We start from the raw sequence: 13,285 nt of genomic DNA on the forward strand, positions 1-13,285 counted from the left end.
GTTCCCCTTGTCACTGTGCTGTGTTGTGAGAGAGGACGTGTGCCCTCGCTCACAGCCTGTTCCACACTGGGCAGGTCAGGCTGCAAATCCTAATCCGTAGCACGGGCTGTTAATATCTGCCTCCGGGGATGGTTGCGTGGATCAAGTGAGATCGCGACAATGGATCGCGTTGTTTATGGTGCGGTAGGCGTCACAGCAAAAGGAAAAGTCTCAGCCTCGTAAACCTTTCTGAAGCCACTCAGCCAAGTGATGAGGAGAGGACCCTCATCCCACCATTCCCTTGAAGAGCCCCTCTCCCAATCTCAACCACATGGGGCCTTCTGTGTGACTTTGTCCCTTCCTCGCCATTCCCGCCTCTCGCCCTGGCCTCCCTCCTATGGAAACCTACTTTAACCAGCAGTCCAATTGCAACAGGCCCACAGGCTTCATTTCCCCTTTTACTAGAGACACTTCCATTTCATGGGGACCGCAACTTAACCCCCTCAAATGAGGTGATGTTTCAGACCTGTGGGACACATCGGCGGGTGGAGGAGCTGCCATGCGGCCCAGTGCAGGGCACCTAGCGAGGGCCAGGATGCGTTTGTTATGACGGATTGCTGCACTGGGTACACAGGCTATCCCAGATGCAAGCTGGATCGGCCCTACACGCATTTTGCATTTTTCTTGCCATTCTGAATCCCCGTGCAGCTTTGGTGTGATGTCCGGGCTGCGTTAACCTCTTCATCTTTAAAGGTTCAAGGTAGAAGGGATTTCTATTGATGAAACATCACTACAGCTGTGAATAGAAGCTCACAGACACTGCTGCTAAGTGACTTTTCTAGTTAAGGCCTATTCACTGAAACAAGCAGAGCAGAGCATTAATATTTGGGTTCCTCTGACTTTCTGTCATGGGAGCTGTCACACAGTGGAATTTGAAAGACAGATTCCCTTTTGTGACAGGCCTCCTTTACTGACCTATTTGGGGTTATATATTTGGAAGCCAGGGTTCCCACCTACGTCAATGGAAATCCTGTGGGCAGAGGGAGGGCGGGCGTTCCGCACACACCCACACCGGGCAGAAGCCTCCAGACAGCAGGGTGGAGCTTTGCTACAGACAGAGGGATTTTATTGTCTGAGCCTTCAGAACTACACTCTTCAATTTAGTGAGAATGGCTAGATCGTTATTACTGTTTATTTTTATATTTGCAGTGAATTTGTCTAAAAATAAAAAAATTGAAACAAATATTTATATTTAAAAGATATTTATTTCACAATTTCTAGGCGGTCTCCCCTGCCTGATGCTCCACGGGGGCCTGTAGTGTTGATTTGTATAGGGTGTGACAGAGAGGGAGGAGTGGCACTTTGCACCATGTCTGATAGTCTCCTATGTTTTGAGTAGAAAGTCTCTGAGACTTTCACATGCAGGTAAATACAGAAAAATACTCATTTAAGGAATCGTCTCATAACCAGCGGCCAACTTTTTGCTGTTGCTTCGTTTGCATCTTCCGCACCACAGGCCGGCCTCTCCGCCGTGTGCTGGAACAGAACCGAAAGCGTACAGGGAGCCCTTATGTCTGAGACAAGAAGAGAAGGCTTCAGCGAAACTTCTCTCAGCAACCTGTAGTGTCCTTGTTTGTTCTTTTAACCTATGTATCCCTTATTTAAAGCTTTCAGTTAAATGCATTCAATTTCTTTGTGCCTCAGTTTCCCCGGTTACTTGGAGAAAGTGAACTATCCTTCCTCGGTGGTTTCAGAAGAACTTGAGGTAAATGGGGGTTTTACTTGACATTAAGGGCAAAATAAAATGGGAAATATTTATTTCTGGGCAAATGGGTTGGAGGAGACTCTGCACCAAATGAACCCTGTCATTTTGGGAATACTTTTCGTCTTAGAATTCTTTAAACATGCAACGTGTCTTGCACACCGTCTTCATAGGCTCTTGATACATGTCTACAGATTTAAATTCCGCTTGACTGCATTTACAAGTGATATGGACCTTCTACGGGGTTTGAACTTCAGGAAGAAGAATTGTTTGGGAATGACGATTCCTCAGATTCCTCCTGTGGACTCCTGTGGCATCTTATCTGAACCTCTCTTATTGCACTTTGCACATCGTTCCCCATAACTGTTATTGGATGTGGACATCCTCCTGTAGATTAGAAGCTTTTGACAGTAAGAGTTGTATCAGGCTAATCTGTCTTTCCTAGAGCACATTTCTTGTCTTATAATTTAGTCTAAAGAAATACTTGTGGAAAGAAGGAGCAGACAATTGTGGATTTTTTTAAGTTAAATAAATAGTTTTGTATCTATTTTATATCTATTATTCTGTGAGAGACACAGAAATGGAAAAAATTAGAAATAGCTGCAGTCAGTATTTGAATATATTCACCGAAATGATAGATGAGAAAAGCAGAAGAGAAAAATGGTTTTGGAACAGTCGGTTTACCAGTAATGAGGGAAGCAGACTTCATATTCTATGCCTATAAAAAATAATAAGACACGTACAAGAAGGTTCATAGCAGACTTGTTTGTAACAGCCCCAAACTGGAAATAACCCAAATGTCCATCACAGCAAAATGGATAAATAAATTGCAGTGTATTCACACAACAGAATACTGTTCAATAAAATAGAACAGCCTCCTGATACACAAAGCAACACGGACTGAGACGTAACGCTGAGTGAAAGAAACCAGACACCAAAAGAATATATCCTGAGCTATGAAATTTTCAGAAAGTTCAAGAACTGTCAAGATGTGCTTGGTGACAGACATCAGGAAAGGCAGGTATAATGAGAAAGAGGCGAGATGGAGCCTTCCAGGTGTTAGAAACGTTCTATATTTTGATCTGGGTCATGTTTATATATCTAGAAATTCATCAAAGTCTACATTTAAGATTTATGAACAAAAATATATAATAACTCAAATTGTAAAAAAAATTAAAGGAAGCAAGACCACTACTATTTATTGAGTGCTTACTATGTGCCAGGTAAGGTGCTAAGCACATGGGGCTTTAAAAATATTAAGCAATTTGCCAGAGGTCACAGATTCTGGGAAAAAGAATCTGGACTCAAATCTCACTGTCGTGGGCTCCAAATCTCTGCGCGCTGCGGTCCCCACTCTTTAGCCCAAGAGTTAATCCTCGGCCTTGGGGGCCTTGGCCCGCGCAGTCAGCAGCCCTCCAAGCAGAGCAGGTGGGCCTGAGGAAGCACACAGCTCTGCCCCAAGTGTCTGTCTGATAACAATCAACCTCTGTTGCCGTATTAGCGGAGCTGTTAAAACATTTCCCTTGCTGTTGGTTATGTCAAAGGCCCTTGCCAAGTCTCAGGGACAGTGGCCTGATTGTTAAAGGAAGGAACTTAGTGGAGGAAGAGGGAATGGAGGTTTCAGTAAGGCGTGGAGGTAAGAACAGAATGCACGTTATTTGTGGCGTTGCTTCATATTTGAAGTTCATCCTGGCCTGGTGTTCTTTTGGGGAAAGAAAACCAAAAACGAAGTTTCAGAACACAATTCCCCTCCATCTACTGTTCTCTCTTTTGACTTAATTATTTTAATTTAATTTGTTACAGGCATGAGGTTTAATTTACAAATCTGATGAGTGATTAACATTTAATAAATGGACACTTACTATCTTAATATTTATTAATGAGGGTTCAAATATATGAACCACAACACCCATATGTTCTCATAAAATGAGAGAAAAGAGAAGCCTTGGATCCTGGTCTATGTAATCCTTACCCCCACATCTCTCCCTCCTGCTGTTGTCCGAACTCACTGACGCCCTCCTTGTCTCTGTGGCCCGCCATCTTGTGCGATGGAGAAGTCCTGTCATGCTGCTGTCACACGGGAATTCTAAGCATGAGATTCCAAGCTGGTCCCTCACAAACAGCACCACTTACAACTTGCTTATGACTCCACTCGGTTAAGCAGATCCTGCAGAAATTCCTTTGCCTTCCTTCACGCTCTGAAGTCTGGCTCTATACGCAGGAGACGAGACAGCGTGGCTATAAAGAACTCAATCATCTACTGACAGAGTTACCTTGGGCAAGCCACTGGCTTCTAGGAACTTCCTCGGGTTCTTAGTTTACAAAATGGTACAATACCTACCTACCTCAGATGACGTGTGACGGTTACACTAGAAAGCCAGTTTGCCCAGCAGAGTGCTTTGCATATGGAAGGAACTCACTAAATAATGATTAGAATGATGGCAGATTTAATAGGAGTAGCCGGAAGCCCCAGTCTTTTCTCCAGATAAAATGTGAACGAGGGCTTCAATGTCACGCATCTACTTCGTGCCTTCATTTTCTTTACTGAGTGTAAATTGGGCCCGCAAAGGGCTAGCCTTTAAGCTCTGCCATGTTCTAAAATTTGCTAAAGGCAGCATTTTAAAATCAGAATCCTAATTGGAAATGGGAAACGTTAATAAGGGTGACCAACATGCTAACTTTCTGAACCCTGAATTCCTTCTTGTTGACCATTGATTCGAATCTTCTTTTCAGACAGAAATTCTGTGGTACAGAAACATGTGGTCAAGCCTGGTTGTGTCTCCATTACCCAGGTCAGAGGTGGACACTGTGACCAGATAGTGGCACTCCTTCCCAGGCCAGGCCGGCAGCCATGTGCTACCAGCCTTCTTGATTACACCAGACAATCCTCAGACTCCCTCTCGCCCCAGCCTCCAGGCAGCCCCAGGAGGTCCACCAGCTGGGCCTCAGAGATGAGCACTCATTCCTACCTCTGGTCTAAGTCCCTGGCCAGGTCCTCTAGCAATATTTTTTACCGTTGATCTAGGATAATTTTTAACGCCAAAGTAAAGCCAGCCATGTCAAATTGGGGCCTAAAGGAAGCACTTTGGCGCATAGCTTTGACCAGAATTGGAAAGTAGAAATGGAATCACCCGTCCGGCCCACCTTTGAATTCTTGGACTGTTTTTCTGCCCTTCTCCCTTCCTCCAGTAGGTGGCACTCCTGAGCGAGGCTTCCTTGCTGAGGTGGTGGAGTCGGTCCCAGCCCAGCTCCTGTCTCTGCAGAGGTGGACCGCTGGGGATGTGGGGCTCTCTGCCTGACGCACAGCAGGGGACCTCTGCGTGGCCCTGCCATCCGAGCTAGGAGAAGGCGGGCAGACGAGAGGGAACCGCAAGGCCTGGGGTGCAGCTGGTTATTCCGAGAGAAGCTGGGGTGGTGGCGGACCATCTCACTGGGGAACGTGGACTCTCGCCTATCCAAAGTCTAACCACATGCTCAAGCTCCTGTGGGCAATATCTTTAGATCTCAAAATAGCCTGAAGTTTATCTAGAACTTTCCATTCTCCCATTGCTAACTAATCTTTTCTATCTGGGCCTTGCCTGCCTGGATGATGAGTTTTCTGTAACCTTTTCTCGAGGGGCAATTCGGTATGCAGGTGGGACCTTTTCCAACTTTCCAACCAGGCAGGGGGCCTCTTGCCTTGGAACCATGACTTGCCAGACAGGCTCGTGTGGCCTGACTTGTACAGTGAGGCAGCTTCTGACTTCCTTACTAAAGACTCTCCGGCCTCTTCTTTCTATAGGAAAAGGGTTTCAGAGAACACCGATCACATATCTGCAGCTTCAAGACTGAACCGTTTCAGCTTGAAAACATGGAATACACTTACCTGGCGGGTTTTTTATTGTCCCTCGGGGGAGCCAACCAACACTTGAAAGGGCTGACTCTGTGTATGTGGAAGTCAGATCGAAAACAGATTGATCAGCGGGCTCTCAGCTTCAGGGGCCCCTGGCACCATATAAAGTTTTGCTTCTGATGGCAGTGAAAAGCCTAAAAACCCACCAGCATTTTAGCGCTGCATCTTGCATTTGTGCTGCCCCGGTCTAGACCAGGATTTCTCAGCCTTGGCGCCATTGACATTTTGGACTGGAAAGTTCTTTGGGGTGAGGGGCTGTCCTGTGCATTGGAGGAAGTTGAGCAGCATTCCTGGACTCCACCCACTAGATGCCAGTTGCACCCCAGTTCCAGTTGTGACAACCAAAGTGTGTCCGGCATTGCCAAATGTCCCCTGGACCCGCTTGAGAACCACCGGTCTAGAGTAATGTCTTTACTGAGGGGCCTGCTGGCTCATTTTCACACTTTTAATCCATCCTGTAAGATCATGTTCTTTTGCCTATAGCCCTCAAGCACATTTCCTTTCTCAGGATTCTAATTTTAAAAATGACAACAGTTTGGTGCTGAGAAAGGATCAAGTTCCGACGCTGCCCACCCTGGACAGGAGGATGGGCACCTTCTGTTACGGCTTACCTGCGTGAATGTGAGTCTTCAGCTTGCAGGTCCGCTTCTCTGTTAGATTATCGCCGTTTCTGCATTGTCTTAATCACTTGCTTTTCGGTTTTGGGTTCTGTGTTCTTCCTTTCCTTTCTCTTCTTTTCTCTTGTGTTCACTAATCTTCCTGTTCTCTCTCTAAACAATTAATTCCCCTTCTAAATACACCCAAGGTTGTCTCCCGGACCAGTCCCATGCACCCACGGAGCACCTCACCAGGGAGACCAGCTTATTTTTTTCCATGTCCCAGCACCACTTCTCAGTAACAGCAGGGAGGGGGCCCAGCAGGCTGTGTTTACACAAGCCAACTGGCTCAGGGGGAGAAGGTTTAATTTAGTCCAGCTCCAGGCTATTGTATAAACGACTGTAGTCAAAAAGCAAGTTGTTTTCAAATTCCATAACTGGGAGGGACCCTGGAGAAAAGCGTGTCCAAGAAGCTCATTTTGCAGAGAAAGAAACAGGGACCTCAAGATAATGCTGTAATAACTAACGTTTAGTGCTACTTTCTCTGCAGCAGGCGTGTTGTTAAGGGGGTGGCATGGGACGTCAGCGAGTTGGGGAGAGCCTAAGAGAAGAGTCCGTGTGCTCTTTCCCACTTAATAGTTTAACACGCAGAGAGAGGCACCCCTAATATTTCCACCCCGGTGGAGGGAGCTGCAAGGCTGTGACGCTCCTGGCCTTCCTCCCTCACTAACCAGGCCCCCGGGAAAGTGGGGTGGCTTATCTGATCGGTACACTCAGGAGGGGTGTGACCGCGCACGCTCAGCTCTGCCCTCGGTCCTGCGGGGACCTGGTGCCCTGCTGGGAACGTGCACGCTGGCTCCTCCAGGAGCCCTGCACCTGCCCCTGCCGGCGTGCGGCGGCGGCGGGGCCCCTCTGCCTAAGTCTGGGGTTCAGAAGCCAATTCACGGCAGATACATCAGCAAGCTGGCCTTTCTCCATAATAAGTAATACTCCGAGCAAGTGCGCGCGGGCGAGCGCAGAGGCAGCCCGAGGCTGCGCCTTGGCAGTCGAATTTATGGAACATTTTGTTGCCAGGCATCTCGATGGTCAGGAGCTAAAGTTGGCAGAGGAACTACTGTTTCAGTGGTTTCTCCTCCTCTGAATTACTTTTCTTTTAAAAATAAGTTTTTAAACATAAGCCCTACATTTTATGCCAAGCCACAGAGTTCAATTTAGCATTTGGGGGCAGTTATTTTCATTTATTTTTACCTTGTATTCTTTAGCATGCAATCAGGAGCAGAGCACCAGGAACCGAGTGCAAACCTTTCATGACAGAAGGGACTAAAAAGAAATAAAATATTTCTTTTAAATCTTACTTTTATAGACCCAATGGCTATTTTTCTTTACAACAACCACATTTGTTTCAAGATGATGCCATCCCTCAGAATATATTTGAAAATATCTTTCGGAAATTTTTCATGAGCCTGTTTATAAACTAACACAAGAAAAACAGTGTCGTTATTTTCTCATCTTACTTTTTTTTGGTAGATAAAACTCTTTCTTGATCACCTTTTTCCCAAATCAAATATAACCTCAATTTTTTTTTTAAAAAAAGGGTTTTTTTGAATCACTCGAGGCTATTTAACAAAAAGATGAGGCAGCCCTGAAAGTAATTATCAAGCGATCCACATATGCGTTCTGAAGAAACCTCAATGATATATGTTGGTTTAGGAATTTTTATGTTAAAATATAAGTCCCATGACCTTGTAGATGAACGTCATAAACCACACAGGCTCTCTTACAGTCACAGTCCCAGAAGTGATTTCATTTGTGACAAGTTTCTCGTTCTCACGACTTTACCTAAAGAAAGATGGGAGAAGCAAGCCACGGAGCGGGTCCCTTGGAAATTAAGTGAATTATCTTCAATAAGTTGAGAAGCAGCCCAGGATATTTAAGTCAATGCTATGGGACATTTTTGACACATGGCACCTTGCTCTGTATTCATCTGGATGAGATGGGAGGATAGGAACTGGTGATAAGTAAATTAGGGACCATTTGACCATCTTTGTGCCAGGTCCTGTATACCACTGTGCAGGTTGTGCACTGAACAAAATCAAAGTGGATGGAACCCTCCCAGAGCTGTATGGAGAACAACTGTAGCAGCAGCTCTGGATCGTATGGACAATGACCTCCGAATAAACTCAAACTGAGAGAGACGTGTGTTGGCAATAGAAAGTCTAAATGTATCAGGGCCTGGTTGGAAAACTTCCTTCGTCAAGAAAGCCAGAAAAATTCTTCGAGTTTGACAGTGTCGCTGAAAGCGTAGGAGCAGAGCACAAGGGGCCTGGTCGTCTGAGCTCCGGAGCTCAGGGGTTCAGAGCCTGGGCTTGGGGATCACAGATGTGATTTTGATTTCTGACTTTGCCACTTACTAGCTGTGTGACCTTGGGTGAGTTACATACTTTCTCATCAGTAAAAATTGGAGAACAAGGGGGAATACCCAACAGAGTTGCTGTGAGGATCAAATGAGACAATGTCTGCCAAGTCCTTGAAAGCGTGCCTGGCACATGGCGACTGTTTAGTAAGGCAACCTGTTTTTATCATCACACATTGGCGAGTCTGCTGCCTCCCTGCTGAAGGGCCCTTCAGCCCAGAGCGCCCAGGATCCTTCCAGCATTAGCTGCCCCCAGCTGCTGGCGGCTCCTCTGAAGATCCCATTTTTCACACGGCACTTTCAAAAGTGCACTCAGATCGGGGCGCCTGGTGGTACAGCAGTTAAGTTGGCACTTTCCGCTTTGGTGGCCCGGGGTTCACTGGTTTGGATCCCGGGTGTGGACCTACGCACTGCTCATCAAGCCATGCTGTGGCTGGCATCCCACATATAAAGTAGAGGAAGATGGGCATGCATGTTAGCTCAGGGCCAGTCTTCCTCAGGAAAAAGAAGAGGATTGGTGGCAGATGTTAGCTCAGGGCTAATCTTCCTCAAAGAAGAAAAAAAGTACACTAAGATCATCTCCAATCACTACCTTGGAGGTAATGGGGCCAAAAAGTTATATGGCCTGTGGTAACGCAGACTCAAGCAGAGAATAGAAATGGCTTTCCAATGTAACAACATACCAAACATCCAGCCCTCCCAGAAGTTACCATGGCGGCCGGGGATCTGAAAAGCATCTTGGGTCTGCCTGGAACAGGAGGTCTTCCTCCACAGCTGATTGCCTTTGCTTCTAGTTATTAAACTATCACAAGGGGCCCCTCAGAGAAATCAAAAGAAGAGGTCCCCAGGGTGGAGGGAATGTGCGGTGGAGACAAGAGACATGCAAGTGCCTTATCAATGTCTTGCCCAGGCAGCCAGAAGATTTATGTGAGCCACGAAATAATATTTATCCTGCACGCCACTGACCCAATGTAGCTGCTTTGATCTATTTCTTCACTGGAAATTTTTTTAAAGTTTTAATTCCTTCTGCCCAGAGGATAACAAAGCAGTAATGAACTTGGGGTGAATTCAGAAAGAATTTAGAAGACAAATGTGCCCACAGGACCACAAATCCCTCTGTCCCCCTGTCCCTCTGTGGACTCACCCGTCCATCTTCGCACAGGGGCTCAGCGTTGCCCTGGGCCCCCATGGGCTCCTGCCAAGCCGCGATCGCTCTGTATTAAGCACACAGGGCAGGCTGGCTAAATCCAGATCATGATTGCATTAGGAAAAAATTTTAATAATACATTGTATGTAGTCCGATATATTTGAAATATCATAATTTCTTCATGTAATCCATGTGAAAATTAGTAATGACGCTATATTGATTCACTGACCGATAAGTGGTTCATGATAACATAGGAATGATATTATTTTAAATTTTTTTGTACTTCATCTTGGAAGTTCAGCATGCATTTTACATTGACAGCACATTTCAAGTGGCTGATGCCTACTCTGTGGGACAGTGATGTTAGAGATAAACATGGAGACTCAGAAGTTGAAATTACTTCTTGCCTGACATCCTGCAGCCAGTGCCTTTCAGACAAAATTCAGGCAGGCCAGTCTGACACACAGGCAGATGCAGATCACGATTGCACTTTATTTTTAGGCTCCTTCTGAAATATTCCTTATCTCAAGAAGGTGGCTTTGTTTCTCAGTTTCCTAAATGTGTTTCTAGATATTCCAGACATGGGAAAGTGGTGTAGACGGGACCTGAAATAAATGAGATTGCTCAGCGGGTAACCCTGGCGCTGGCGGCTGGTAGGTCCTGGCCCACTTATCTCGAGAGCCAAATGCCCCGGGGATTGAGAGGAGGGCAAGGAATTCTCTGTTGAAGCATACCAGACAGAATCTGTTCAAAAGGTGAAGAACCTGCAGAAACACAGCAGCGCGTTCCTGGGCGTAGCGAGGCCAGCCCAGAGATCATTAGCAAGCTTGTGAGAAGTTGTGAAGGTCGAGGAGTAAGAGCCGGACTACCTGGACACACACAGGCTCAGCTTTTATACTGTTCTGAGTGGTCCTCAGAGTCGTGCCTTCCTTCCACGACCCGCCCACCCATGGGCCAGGACGCCTGGCAAGAACACTGCTCAGCTGTGCTGGGTAGCTTAACACTCTGTGCTTTTGTTTTTTTCACTTGCAAAGTGGAGATAGCAATACTTACCTCATAGGGTGGTTGTGAGAATTAATGAGAAGAAGAATCGAAATGCCTTGATACAGTATTTGGCAAGAGAAGAGGCACAGAATAAATGTTTATGTTTATTACTATTATTGCTGCTACTACCACTACCTCTGTCACATTAGTCTACGAGTATTATTGTGTGTCTGCTCTGTGTCAGGTTGGTATTCCTGTATACAGCAAATTCTCAAGCATATTTTATCACTATGACTGTGCTGGGACCTGGCCTGTAACTAAAGGGGTCAAGAGAGTTCCATTTTCATCTTCAACCTGAAGCTTTTCTGTGGCCTTAAAATGCGCTCCCCTCCAAGCGCTTTCCTAGAAGATGAAAGGTCAACAGGCTTGCTCAGTGCACAATCGGTTGGCTCCCTCTCAGTCCCAACTTCAGACCTCTAGTGCGGATGGCTGGATGAAAATCCTTGGGCCACCATTCCACAGGCCTCTAAGAGCTCTCCTATAGACGCAGAGACATTTGCCTATGATTGGAAAACCCCCTCTCCTACCAGCTCAGCCAAGCAAGTTTGGGATTTTTCCAAAGGGACATGACTAGAAAACTAAGTTTAATGGGTCTGAGAGAAGGTTCAGTTCCTGCTGTCTTTGATATACATTGCTGAGTAACAAATTTCCCCAAAACTCAGTGTCTTCAAACAAAAACCATTCATTGTCTCACGGCTCCTGTGGCTCAGGAAGTCCGGTGTGGTTTAGCTGGGTCCTCTCCCGAGGCTGCAATCATCTGAAGGCTCAGCTGGGGTGGATCCACTTCCAGTTCAGATCCTCATGAGCTGTCGGCTGGAGGCCCCTCTCAGGTCCTCACTACCTGGGCCTCTCGGTGGCACAGCTCATAACAGGGCAGCTGGCTTCGTCAGAGTGAGCCAGAGAAGGCAAGAGGGAAGGCATAGAGGATGGAAGTCAGGCTTTTGTAATCTATCTTAGTCCGTTTGGGCTTCTGTAACAAAATATCATAGACTGGGTGGCTCATAAACAAACTTATTTCTCACAGTGCTAGAGGCTGAGAAGTCAAAGATCAAGGCACCAGCAGATTTAGTGTCTTGTGAGGGCCTGCTTCCTCATTGACAGTCGTCTTGTCTGTGTGCACATGGTGGGAGGGGCAAGGGAGCTCTCTCCAGCCTCCTTATAAGGGCATTAGTCCTATTCATGAGAGCTCCACCCTCAGGTCCTAATCACCTCCCAAAGGCGCCACCTCCAAACACCATCACATGGGCATTAGGATTTAACATATGAATTTGGAGGCGAGATACACAAATATTTGTCCATAGCATAACCTAATCATGGAAGTGACATCCATCACCTTTGTCATATTCTATTCATTAGAAGCAACTCACTAGGTCTGACCTTCACGCAAGGAGAGGTGATTACACAAGGACCTGAGTACCAAGAAGGGGGACCACTGGGAGCCCTCTCAGAAGCTGCTGACCACATCACCTTTGCCATTTTTTCTCGATAAGGATGGGTGTTTTTGTTTCATGTTTGCAGAAGGAAGCAGAGTTGTTCCATGTAAGAGTTTACAAGAGACGGGGGAGAGCGGTGATGATGGAGGTGGATGGCATGGATTCTGCCCTTTGCTCAGGCAGGGGTGAGGGCTGGGAGCCAAAGGGACTCTTTTCTTGAGAGCCTTTGTAGACCCTGAACACAAACACCATCGGAGCCCTGGTGGCAAAGAGAGGCAGGACATTAGAACATGAGCCGCTCTCTGCACCTCTCCACCAAGTCTGCAGAGGACCAGGAGCCAGGAAGCATTGGAAGGGAGCAGCCTAGGAGCAGACCTTTCCGCTCTCACCAGAGGCATCTTCCCCGTGGTGATGGTGATGCTTCCTCGAGGGAAGATGAGAACAGTGAACGTTGACTGTTGGGAGTCAAGCAAGAAGAAAGTGAGGCCAGAGGCGCCAGTGACTTGAGAATCTGACACATAGCACATAAGAGACATCAGAGAAAACTGGGGAGATTTAGAGATGAAGTCTAATAAACTCCACATAAGCACATGCTGCCATTGCAATGTAGGGTGTCAATGTAATGTGACATCAGTTAGACTCGCAGGCAGTCAAGGTGACTGAGAACTGATTTCCACAGAGCAGGGGAAAAAAAGGGAGATCTTTCTAGCACAAAGAGATAAGCTGAGAATATCCTTGCTTTGGATTTGGGTTCAGGCCTGGACCTTTTGCTGACTCTTGGCCCAGCACTTTGTTCCCCTCCTTGTTAGCCTGGAGGCTGGTGAAGTCAGCAACATAAAGGTGCATAAGAAAAAGCAAAACAAAATTCAAAAGGAAATATCACAGAAGTTACAACGTGTATCTGAAATCTCTAAAGCTTAGGCTAACGCTGCCTTGGTTAGTGTGGCTTATTAGTCACATGAACCCATGCCTCCTTTCTTATTTTCTCAACCAGGTTTTGGGTTTGAGGCGGGACCCAG

At 46.5% G+C, this 13,285-nt stretch overlaps 1 long non-coding RNA gene across 1 annotated transcript; it reads right to left on the minus strand.

Annotated features, from left to right (window-relative positions):
- Positions 1–1,224: 1,224 nt before the first annotated feature.
- On the minus strand, positions 1,225–6,522 carry LOC138921385 (uncharacterized). The gene is made up of 2 exons (XR_011433919.1): positions 5,607–6,522; positions 1,225–5,516 (listed from the first exon to the last, which is right to left on the minus strand). It is a non-coding gene; the product is annotated as an uncharacterized lncRNA (long non-coding RNA).
- Positions 6,523–13,285: the final 6,763 nt, after the last annotated feature.

Source organism: Equus caballus, chromosome 29, assembly GCF_041296265.1.
Source record: "Equus caballus isolate H_3958 breed thoroughbred chromosome 29, TB-T2T, whole genome shotgun sequence".
Taxonomy (NCBI): domain Eukaryota; kingdom Metazoa; phylum Chordata; class Mammalia; order Perissodactyla; family Equidae; genus Equus; species Equus caballus.